At 44.8% G+C, this 12,021-nt stretch overlaps 1 protein-coding gene across 1 annotated transcript in view; it reads right to left on the reverse strand.

Annotated features, from left to right (window-relative positions):
• Nucleotides 1-5,769: 5,769 nt before the first annotated feature.
• LOC112962916 overlaps nucleotides 5,770-12,021 on the reverse strand; it is a 45,325-nt gene continuing 39,073 nt past the window's right edge. Inside the window, exon 5 of the mRNA XM_026059499.1 lies at nucleotides 5,770-5,834. The gene's annotated coding sequence lies outside the window, so the exon portion shown is untranslated. The remainder of the gene's footprint in view (nucleotides 5,835-12,021) is intronic.

Raw genomic sequence — 12,021 nt, forward strand, 5'->3', positions numbered from 1 at the left:
CCTGGAGGGCACTAAACCTGTTCTTCAGCTTCAGGTCTTCAGGAGGAGTAGGAGCCTTTCTCCTCCCACGAGCAGTGTATCACACCACAATCACAACACAAGGCAAGGGCAGAGCTGAAAACAGGGTCTTGGAGTTCTAACTCACCACCAGCTGTTTTCTCAGTGCTGTCTGGTTTACAGAGCTCTCAGTCACTCCACAATGGCTATTATGCAAGCACTTATATGATGTAACAGGGGCAAGGGCAAGCATGGCAGGAATTTATGAAAAGCAGGTAGCATTAAATGTTCTTTAATGAAGCCGAAAAAAGAGACATATGGCAGTTCCTCCTCTAGCTGCTATGGACAGGCTGAAGGTTGGCTGGGCTTTGCCATTAAACCCAATAAAAGCAGGGCTAAAAAGAACAGTGTCTAGAGCCAGACATTCGGCTTGGCTGAGAGGAGCACGGGGGGTGCTGATTGCCCCAACAGACAAATACCCATTCATGCCCTGATTTAGCTGAGGACCTGCTTCATTGAGCTCAGCAGAGATGTGCTCATCAACAGGAGACAAAGAGCCAGTATCTTGTCTAGGTTACTGGAGCATTACAATCTCCACGAGAGGACTTTGCCCAGTAAGTAACCCAAGGACACAACTGGGCAGGGAGATGAGGCTCTCTGATTGCCTCCAGGGGCAAGTTTGGGTTTAAGCACTCAGTCACATAGTAAAGACAATCAGGAGGGTTTGACAAACTGTTGGCAAGCTGCAGTTTGGGATCTCTGCTGCCTGAGATGTCAGGGCTGTTGATATGTATGAATACAGATACATCTCAAGAAACATGGTCTGAGGATCAAATTCAAAACCTCAGTTTTGCTCACACTGTCTCACTTTGGGCAAGTCACATTCTTTGCTGGTTTCTCAGTTTAATTCACTTTGAAATTGCAATCATGATATTTATCTGCATCTAGGATGCTATATTCAGCAATGCTTGCAAAGCACTTTGGGAGCCTCTGATGGAAGAGGCAACAGGTGTGTGTGTGTGTACACAGAGTCCTCTGACTTTTTGAATTCTTTGCTCCTTACTCTGCAGTCAGAACCAGAGATTTGCACCAATATTGCTCTGTCACCTACTATGCCTTGCATTTGTGAATAGCTCAGGCCCTTGTCTCAAGCCAGCATATCTCCTGCTCAGCTCCAAGCTGAAAAGGTCCCTTGTTTTAAGAGAAGAAAACCCAGCATGTTTCTGCCCTGGCCTTTTAGGATGCAGACACTAGAGATAAGAAACGGGGAACTCATTCCAGGGATCTGGCCCCTGTCCAAGCAGAGGGCGTTCTCATGCACTGATAAGATCAAGGCAAGAGCACAAGAGGTTTATGTTCCGATTTAGAATTCTTATTTTATTTTTACATAGCAGAAAACATCTCTGATCAGGCTTGTTATCAGATCAGCCTTGAAATCCCTACTCCCTCTCTGCCTGCCCCAACATGAGCTCTCAAGATACCCAGGGACTTGCCAGTTGTGTCTTCTACCCACCTACTGCTGCTGAGATAAGCACAGCTCCACCGATCCCATTCAGAGACTCCCTGTAGGAGTATGTGAAGGAAGATCAAAAACAGGGCTAGATGATGGAATAGTAACCCTCATTCCAAGAGAGTCTGGGGAATTAAAGACTTGTGGTATTATTGAAAGATTCTGGAAAATAGGTCTCAGATTCACATTCACAGAGATGGCTTGTGGTGGACTTTTCCACGTAGTCCAGTAGAGTGCTGCATGAAAAATTGCAGCTGACTGTGCCTGGTCCAGGACTGAGGCAGTTATGCCCCATGAGCACATGCTCATACAGTCATTGTCCTTTCAGAGCTAAGAAAGTATCTTCACACAACACCCCACTGCACCACACAGACAGGCTCTGGATGTTAAAATACCTGCACATGTGCATGTGCCCCTCTCATCCACACCTAACACTGGCTTCTACTTACACACACTACACTGGCTGACTCTTTGGGGCACCGGTTACCACATCTGCACACACACATTGCATGCTTCATCACATAACACCCATGCAGGTCCACTCCTATCCCACACCCTGTACTGACATGTGCTACGCTATATGTATCCATTATGCACAAATCCATACTTCATACACGCACTGTCACCTCTGATTTATCTCTGCTTGCTTGCTCACTGGGGCTGATCCTCCTGTTTCTTTATCCTCTACAAACTAGGGGGGGAGGGGGGAAGAGATGGGAGGAGATGKTTTTTTTCCCCTCACAGAAGGCTGTGACCTCTCACAGTTGCTGCTCCTGAAAATGTTTCAAAGATGATTGAGTCACTGCATATTTAGGAGGTTTATTAATCTCTTTACCTTAATCTGTCTAGGTTCTTAAACTTGTCACATCACTGTCCCACCATCCTGCTTAAGAAGAACTGCTGGGTGAGTGGAAAGGCTGTAGGCTAATACTGCCTGAGCTGGCCCACAGGAAGCTGAAGTACAGGGAACAATGACAGGGTGGCATCTTAGTGTTAAAGCAGCACGTGCAAAAACAAAATCCAGCCCAGGTCATCTGCTCCAGAAAGACTCCTGAGGAGCATGAACATTTTCAAAGGCTGAAACAGTGTTCCAGCGCCAGGGGACAAAGATACTGCCTCTCCACCTGATATTCCCATGGGAGGCTTTTCTGGCAGGAGAGGGACAAACAGCATGGCTGGGAAGATGCATGAGACAGCATCACCTTGTGTCTTGACACACCGGCAAAGCCCAAAGATGTCAGGGCAACAAAATATCAGTCAGGATGGTATTTTTAAAAGTCAGCCTTATCTCACAACCACGTGAGACACTGTCCTCATCAAGAGCAGTATGAAAATGCTTCATTGACATTACTGGGCTAAGCATGTCTCCTGGCTGACAAGTCACTATCACCATCGCCCTCACACAGGAGGGAAAAACAAGCCATGAGGGAAGCATAATCCTTTCCCCATCAAGCTATTCTGCAGCAGAAACATGGGGAGAAAGCAGGGATCCTTGATTCAAACCCCCTGCACAAACCATTAGGCAGCACTGCTTTTCTGTCTGCCTGCTCCTCAGATCAGTTCATTCACTGCCTCTCCATCCACTTCTACRCTGTCTGGATTTTGCTGCCCACCTGAGTTCAGAAAGAGACTGCATGCTCTTTACTTAWGCTGAGAAAGAAGTGCTGGTATAGCAGGGCTTCTCAGGGCTGCAGCGACACAAGCAACAAGCAAACTGGTGCACATGGTGACATTTCATGTTCAGACACGCAGACAGTTGTCAGGTTCCTCCTGTCACAGCTTGTCAGCCCACTTGCTATGAGAGGTCCGTCTTCATTTCCTCCACTCTAACCACAGTGCCAAAGTCGCAACTGTGAACCTGTGTCAAGAGAACCCCAGCAGCAGAGAACCAGGCGTCTCACCTTGCCTCCTGCTGTCCCTTCAAAATATTTTACTCCTTACAGCTCAGAACAGCCCTCCCTAGTCAGCTAAGGTCCCTGATGTGCTCTGACTCAGTTACTGAAAGTTGAGCAAGAGCCTAGCATCACAGAATTGCTGAGGTTAGAAGGCACCTCTAGAGACCGTCTAGTCCAATCCTCTGCTCAGAGCAGGTTGCCCAGGACTGTGTCCAGTTGGGTTTTGAGAATCTCCAAGGACAGACACTTCACAGCTTCCCTGGGAAACCTGTTCAAGTGTTCAACTACCCTCACAGTAAAAAAGTGTTTTCTTATGTTTAGAGACAGAATTTCCTGTGTTTCAGGTTATGCTCATCACCTCCTGTCCCATCACTGCGCACCACTGAAGAAACACAGTGCCAAGCAGGTCTTACTGGCTGGCTTGAGGTGGGAGCACAGCATCATCCTTCAGAGGTACTGACCTCCCTCCAGCTGTTTCCAGAGCTGAGGCACCTCGGAAAGATATTCTGCCAAGGACCTGCTGCCTCCTTTCTGCACTGGGTACATAAAGTGGGGATTTGCAATCACTTCAAAAAATGGAAGTAAAAATGTTCCTTTACCTAACAGCTCTGCCACCATGAAAAACCAACTAGAGACTGTGAAGTATCATGTGCTATTGTCATGGAAACCACACAGGCACCTCAGGTAGAGAGATGCATTGTCTCAGCTTGGCAAGGTTGACTAGAGAAACACGGATTTTGCACCATCTGTCAGAAGGGCCTGCTCTCAGTTTCTGCTATTTACTTTAGTGCAAGCTGACGTGGGCTCAGTAGGGAGCAAAAGGATAATTCAGTCTCTCAGATTCTCCAGGGGCACAGAGCAAGCTGGAATAATGAGCTCACGGTGTCAGGGGAAACTGACCCACCGAGGTGTCACTGAAAGCCCAGCGACTGGGGGACTGCTATCAACCTTCACTGGAAATAACTACAGTCCAGGGACAYTAAAAAAAAGACAAGATCAAAAGCATGTGGGGCAGGGAAAAAGGAAGGTGACAAACAAGTTGCACTAAAACAAAGTGGCAGGATTAGACACTCAGGAGGTCTGAAGGACAGGCCACAGTCTGGGGAGAGCTTACAGGGCACAGGAGATAGCTCCATTGACAGCAATTCAGGCAGGAACACAAGAGAATACATAATAGACCAAGATTAATATGTACAATCAGGTATCGGGTCATGGCGGGGCTACTAGAAGACAGAATTGAAGTGCCCTGGCAGAAGACATAGGAGGAATAGAAAAATACCATCCAGCTCTGCACAAGACTCTGGCCAGCCCTATCTGCTCCTCCTCCCAAATTCACCCACAAAGTAGTGATGGGGAGGGGCACACAACAGCATGGAGAGACACAGTAGCACTTCTAGGTACACAAGGGCATCGGTCCCATTTTCTGCTGGGCAAAGTGTACACCCTGAAGGATCTAGTTCTGTCATTCATCCCTCGTTCAAGGCATCATTGCTGGCTATAATTACTGCAGTGAAAGTAGCAGTTCTATCACAAGGGACATCTGTTTTCTTCTCCCTGAGCTGTTTTTGTCCATGTATCACAAACACGTGGAGGATCACAGGGGGCTCAGTGGACTGAGGCATGTCGTTTGGCTGCAGCATGCAAACTCACACACAGATCTGCCACAATGCCATAGAGCACTGACTGACACAGAGCCAAGGTACCCACAAAGGAAATAAAGGTTGACTGAAGAGTCAGAGGATGGGGTGCTAGAGACAAGGACTAAGAGGTGCAGGCAACACAAAGTACAAGCAGGAGAGTCTCGAGCAAACCTAGCCCTGCTAGGTATGCGTGCACTCAAAAGCAGGAGATGTTCAGACACTTGCAGTGGCATCCCAGCTGCAAAGTCTTCCAAGCAACATAGCTCTCTCCTCTGGCTCATCCAGTCCCATGTCCCATATAGTTCTGCAGATGTCAGTGCAGCATGCAGCTACAGTCTCTTTCCAGAGCTATCTACCAGTACCTCTCACTCCTGCTGAACACCACTTACTACCTCAGATCAACACTTTTCTCAGTCAAGAAGGATCCAAATGACACCCTACAGGGCAGTTATCCTTAACTGTATGAACTCACAGCAAGGGATGTAGACCTTAACTCCAAGGAATCTTTGAACCTATGGTCTCCAAAATGGAAACACCAGTGTATTATTAGCCTCATCAGCATCCACCCTAAATTGTAACTGCAGTCGATACTCCAGATTAGAGGCTTTTGTTATGCAGCTGATCAAGCCAAAGGAAACCTCCAGAAATCATCTCCTGGGCTCAAAGGTTCAAAGAGAATCACCACATTTAGAAATATGTGGAAAGATGAAGGAACTGCACCAGAAAACAGCAACTTACACGAATTTTAATAACTCTAGTCTTCACTCCACAATTCTTCTTGAGCAGCATCTTCTGAAAGAGAAGCAGAATCCAGGGATTAGTAGCAGTAGCAGGAAGGAACAGGAGAGAGGGATGTTGTAGGGAGTCTCCTTTCACCAACATGTGATTAAAAAAAAAAAAAGATGAACGGATGGTTAAGTGAGATGTGAAAGACAGGACTATAAGAATTACCAGAGATGGCCATCAAGCAATCAACCTAATCTGAGATTCTCTAGCCCAGCAGCCCAGCTTGTAGTCTTTTGGACACAGTACTCCATGTTTTAAAATAAAGTACAAGCAATTCCACAGAGAAAGCGATGGAACAACTGCCTAAAAGGAAGTTTCTTCCTAATTTCTGTCATTAGTGGTTAGACTCTGCTCTGCAGCAGGTGAATTTTTCTTCCTTTTATGAAAAAAAAAATTGTCTATTCAATGTAAATGTGGATGTTCCCATTATTTAATATGTATTTTGATTATGTTTATTTATTTAGAATTACAAAACAAGGTAAAAAGCACCTGCCCACAGTCCTAAATGCCTTTGCCATATACTGTAAGAGCCACTAAAGTTGTCATAACATACGAACCGCACAGTTTAGCAAACAGGACATACTTAAAACAGCAATTATTCTGTGTAACTACAGAAATGAACAGGTGAGTTGCAGCTCTATCCCAGTTCTGAGGTGACATTTTGAAAGCTGGCAAGCAAAATATTTTTTTCCTTCAAAAACCACTTAAAGTGAAAAAACAAGGCTTCAACAGAAAACAGTTTTTCCATAAAAAGTACTTCAACTACTTTTTTCATAGTGAAAATCTTGGTGGTGAGGACATGTCAGGAAGAAACTTCTCCATCAGCTTTTGAAAGAAATAATGGATTTTCCTAGCTCCTGACTGCTTTCTATTCTTCACAGTTGGAAAACTATGTGAAGTGTGGGAAAGCACTTTTCACCCCTCATTTTAACAAAGCAATTGAGGTTTTTTTCAGCTGGAATTCTTAAGACAGAAGACTTGAGGAAAAATGTCCCGCCATCCTACTGAAGTGGAGGGTAAACAGTGAGGCCTTACTGCTTCATCACTCCCTCTTATTTGTAGTCTTCCTTCTTTTTCCAGCAGAAAACAAGACAAAAGCAACACAGYGCAGGTAGCCCTGGAAACTCAGAAAGCTTTAAAAAAAAACAAAAAAACAACACAACTCTCACAAGAAACAAAACTGAAGCCAAAGTTCAGGTGAAGAAAAATTATTATGTTTCCAAGAGAAAGTTCAGCTGGAGGAAAAAAATCCCATTCCTCTACCAGCTTCCATCATTTTATGTCACATGAACACATCTTTGCAGTGTACACCCACACTGCTGTCCAGGCCTTGGAAAGGGGACTGAAAACCCACTCGCTATTTCTATGTGCATCAGCCTATCAGACCCGAAATCCAACCCTCAGCACACTTACAGACTACTGTATCCCTGGAAAACAAACAGGCACTGCAGCATGTCTTGAAACCTGTGAGCTGTTTGGGGCCTTAGGAAAGTGCACTTCACTGTCCAAGCACACGTCAGGGAGAAGGGTGATGCTGCAAGGATTTTGAGCTCTTTCTTTCAATCCTTTGGCAGGTGAATCTTACTGCTGCTTTCATTATTCATCAAAGGGCTCCCCTGTGGCCATCCCTGATGCCTCTGCCCCCTAGGTCTGCCTTGGAAGCACAGGCTCCTGTGTCAGCACAGCCCCAAGCTCTCTAACCAGAAAAGACTCCAACAGGTCTTTGCACAAACCTAGTGGAAGGAGACAAAGAACTGCTGAACTAGACTAACCCAGGCCTGTGCTCTCCAGCTACGCAAGTAATTCTCTGCTAATTCCTATAAAACAACGCAGAGCTCTGTTCCCAGCTGTGCTGCAAGGCAGTTATTGTAASACTGGCATTTGCTGTGAGGTTACTGCCTTTTTTAAGACCCTCCACAACCGCTCAGTGAAAAAGAGTCAGGGGAAGGGAGAACCTGGTRGGGCTGAGAAATCCCATGGGTATAGAGAAGGACAAAGTGAACAGTYGTGAGGTCTTGCAAAACTCTGGTCTCACCATAAGCTTTTTGTATAAATCACAGCGAAATGCTGCCTGGTGGGGATGAGGAAAGGTATGCTAGATAGCGCAATCCAAAAGCTCACTGATGGAATAAAGTCTGTGAGAGAAAGAGTGGGGTTGAGCAATGAAAGTGGGAATCAGGATTCCTGGTTTCAAACCCTATCCTTTGGAGAATATCACTGTTAGAGCAGGGCCTGGACAACCAGAACATACCCCACCACATCCCACTTGACACCAAGCTGTGTGGTTCTGGGTGAGACTCTCAGCTTCGCCGGTACTTTGTTGGCCAGGGAGCAAGTACAGCACCTTCCAGTCCAACCCAGCTAGATCCACTGACTAGGGAGGTCCTATCCATAGCTCCTCTGATGACTCCATCAGGGTGCCACAAAGACATTTTTTCCCAACTACAAATTAGCAGAGGCACCAAGACCTTAATTTTACTCACCCTGGCCTCCTATTAAAATGCATAGGAAGGAACAACAGAGCAAAACAATTGCGGCTGTGCAGCTACCTTTAGAGAAGATGACAAAGATTGACTGAAGAGTTTGAATTAGCCTATGGGTGGATGGACAATCAGTCAGACTTCACCAAGAGCAATTCAAGTGCTCAGTTTTATCCCAAGTCCTACACTACTGGCAGAAAATGGAGGTGCTCTTTTAGCTGATGCTGTAGTGATGAGCTTTAACCCTATGAGGAGCTTAACACTATTCCCACTATTGCTAGAGTTCAAAGAGGTCACAGTGTGCAGCAAGAGTGGGATGTCCTAGACAACAAGAATTTGTGTTGGTTAATAATGATCTCTGGTATGCCTCTTGAAGGACTTAGTAGTAAAATCAAGGCATGACATCCCCTCATTCACAGGGTGATACATACACATGTAAAGCTGCAGCATAAACCTCAGCAGAATAAGCTTTCTGAAATTACTGGGTGTTCCTACTTCCACTTAGACTAGAAACAGAGCAACAGCACTTATGTTGCACTCTTCCAGCTTCACTACAAGGATCCAAGAGCTTCAGAAGAGACAAAATAGAGGGAGAGAAGGAAGGGACGGAGAATAAGCTAGCCACACAATCCTTCAGCTAAAAATGAAAATACAAAAGGCCAGTTCCCAAGTGTTACTTTATCAAACCAAATCCCTTCTACTTCACCTGTAGCCACATGCTCTCTGCACAATGCACCCAGCATGGTAAAGCCATGATTTACAAAAAGTCATGTATCTGTATGGTTTTCCATCYCTCAGTTTTCCCTTTCCAGAGTCAATTCCTTCCCAAACCTGAGTACAGACTTTCAGATTAGGAAGCTAAAACATACTGCTGCCTAGCAACAGCCCAGGGACATTCCAAGGCAGCCTGTTCTCATCCTAACTCTCTAGAGGTTTCCATGTCACAAGTCAGCAACGAGATCATTAATTCCTATTCACATAGCTGAAATAACATTTATTTGCTTACAGGACTCTTAGTAGTCTAAATCCAGGGAGAATGGTCTATAAAAAAGGTAATGTATTCAATTTAGTAACTGTGGGATTACCCCTAACTGCCAGGCCAATCTGGAAGCACGGTTGTAGTTTCTCAAGTTATTTTCTGGGAGCTGTGACAAGAAGAGGAGCAGTGATCTGCTCAAGGTCACAGAGTATATTAGTTGCAGAGCTGAGAATAAACTGTAGGGTTTGGTTTCTGAAACCTTTTCTTCCACCTGCAGAAAAGGAAATGGAAGAAAAAGAGGCAGCATCAGTGCTCAGCCTCCCTATTTCAATTAAAAAGTCCCTTCTGTTGGTGTCAGACAGAACTGTTGGCATTAGAGCCAAAAGTTAGAACTTGGAAGTACTATTATTTGCATGATGGAAAGTTTATTTTATAATTTACTGTGGCTTCTGCTTAAAAGAAGGAAATGAAATGACTAAGGAAACATGGAAAGTCTTTTTGAGGGTATAGGAGTTGTGCCTTGCTTTAAAAATAAGGCCGAATTAGAACATTTTAGGGTTAAACTCCCAGAACACAGCAGAATCAACTCAGCCTAAGAACCCTCCCACCAATCCCACCTCCTGTTACACAAACACTTTCTGTTCATAACCCAGTGACTCCCTCCATCCTGGACCTGGATTTAAAAGAAAGTTGCAGGGATTGGAAATGATCCCTTAGAGGGTTGCATATTTGCTGAATAAAACACTGTAATGAACCCCTGAGCTGATATAGCCTTGCTACACATCACTGCCACATCAAAATACCACATTAACAGCAGAGATGAAACACCATCCCTGCTTCTCTTAAAGCACAGCCCTTTAATTCAGCCTTGCTTTGGATGAAATCTCCAATGAAGTAGTAGTGCTCTAAGTCCTCTAACACTGATTTGAACAGTTCTGAACCTAACCCAGCCGGTAAGTGGTGCATGCACAAACTGTATTATAAAATATAATAACAAACAAAATATAGCTATTCTTAAGGCAAAGTTACTCTAGGAATAGCATAATCCTTAAGCATGAATTTGTGTCACATTACTGCAGTTCAAAAGTATTAAAAACCTGCAATGAACAATTTAAAGGCTTAATCATAGCTTAATTTTCAAACATTTAAGAGTACGGACAATCTCTTAAATAAGTGTACAATATAAAATATCTTTCTGTATATTAATAAACACTCTTCCTCTTAGGTCTGCTTTTTATATACACTTTTCTATTTTTATAATGGTTTCATTTTCACTACCTCCATAAGACAGAGCAACAGCTCTTTTGTTTGCTGATTTTTTTTTTAATTTTATTACCTACTGGTAGTTTTAAACCTATGGGCCTGTCTTCAGTGAGATGCTGTTTCACTATTACTATTTTTCCAAACAAATTTAGTTGATTTGGTGCAAGTGTGCATAGGAACTCTCAATCCAGCTTCTACTATCTACCTACCTATCTACCATCATTCTACTAATTTACATTAAACTAGCAAGCTTCATCAAATGCTAAATATTGATGTGCAGCAGCCTCATTCCGATTTAAAGATTTTGCAAGGGTTTGCACTAATTTAATGAAAAAGACTTCAAAATCAAAAATCTCTATGTTCAGTAAACGTGCTGTGCCTTGACTCAAAGACCAGGCACTTAGGAGAACAACGACCATGCCAGAAGTTTGCCTTTCCCTAGTTTTGCTGAGGACCCTCCAGAGAAGGGCTGGTGCACTTTGACTGACACATGGCAGAGTTTTAAAGCCTTTGCCAGGAAACAAAGTTTTAAGCAGACCAAATAAAAAATTGATGTCTGAATGCCTATCATAAAAAATAAGTATAGAAATAGATTGAAGAYGTTGCTTTGTTTGTTTGGAAAAGAAAAAAAAAGAACCAAAGAGGAAACATTACAATGCCCCAGGAAACACTACAATGTAAAGAGAAACTGCACTTTTTAAATCACAGCAGAAGTTTTCAGACAGGAATTGGTAAACAAAAAGAAAGGGAAATCTACCAAAAGGACAGACTACCCCAAGGAATAGTTTACTCAGTGCGGCTCTGTAACAAAAAGCTGGTCGAATTCAGCATTGGGCACAAGTAACAGGCAGTCACTCCTCACCTGTGGCTGAGATGAGGACAGGCAGGAAGAAATCGTGCTCAGTGATGTGAGGTCCACACAGATAAAGAAAAAAAAAAGAAACGAAGCCACAATGATGAATTGGCTGTGCCATCTGAGAAGCAGAGGGGTGAAGAGGCCACAAAGAAACCTCTCCTGTGAGAGCAAGGTGAAGTGGACACCACTGGAAGCAATGCCAATGTGTGAGCTCCAGTCCAACGCCACTCCTGGTGCACGAGCTCCAACCCAATGCCACTCCTGGTCTCCATGCTCAGCTGGCTGAAGCAGCGTGGCCCCACAGCCCTTCTGTCCCAGGCAGGCATTCGAGAAGCCAGGGGCCTGCCTGGCCTCCCCTCTCCAGCCCCCAGAGCTGGGCTTGGGCTGGGAACAGCGGCCTTCCCACCAGCTGGCCCAGCCCCAGAACAAAGCGTGCCCCCTGCCCTGCCATTGTGCAGCTGGGGACAGCATACTGAGGGTTAATGGCACACAGGCCAGGGGTACAGCTGCAGCGTGGTGGGCAGATGAGGTCAGGCCACAGCACAAAGTGGCTATTGTGCGGCAGGCTGCTGTTCCAGCCTTCTGCTTGACCAAGTCCCACCTCCATCCCACTGG

This window comes from Apteryx rowi, unplaced genomic scaffold, assembly GCF_003343035.1.
Source record: "Apteryx rowi isolate R43461 unplaced genomic scaffold, aptRow1 scaffold_158, whole genome shotgun sequence".
Lineage (NCBI taxonomy): Eukaryota > Metazoa > Chordata > Aves > Apterygiformes > Apterygidae > Apteryx > Apteryx rowi.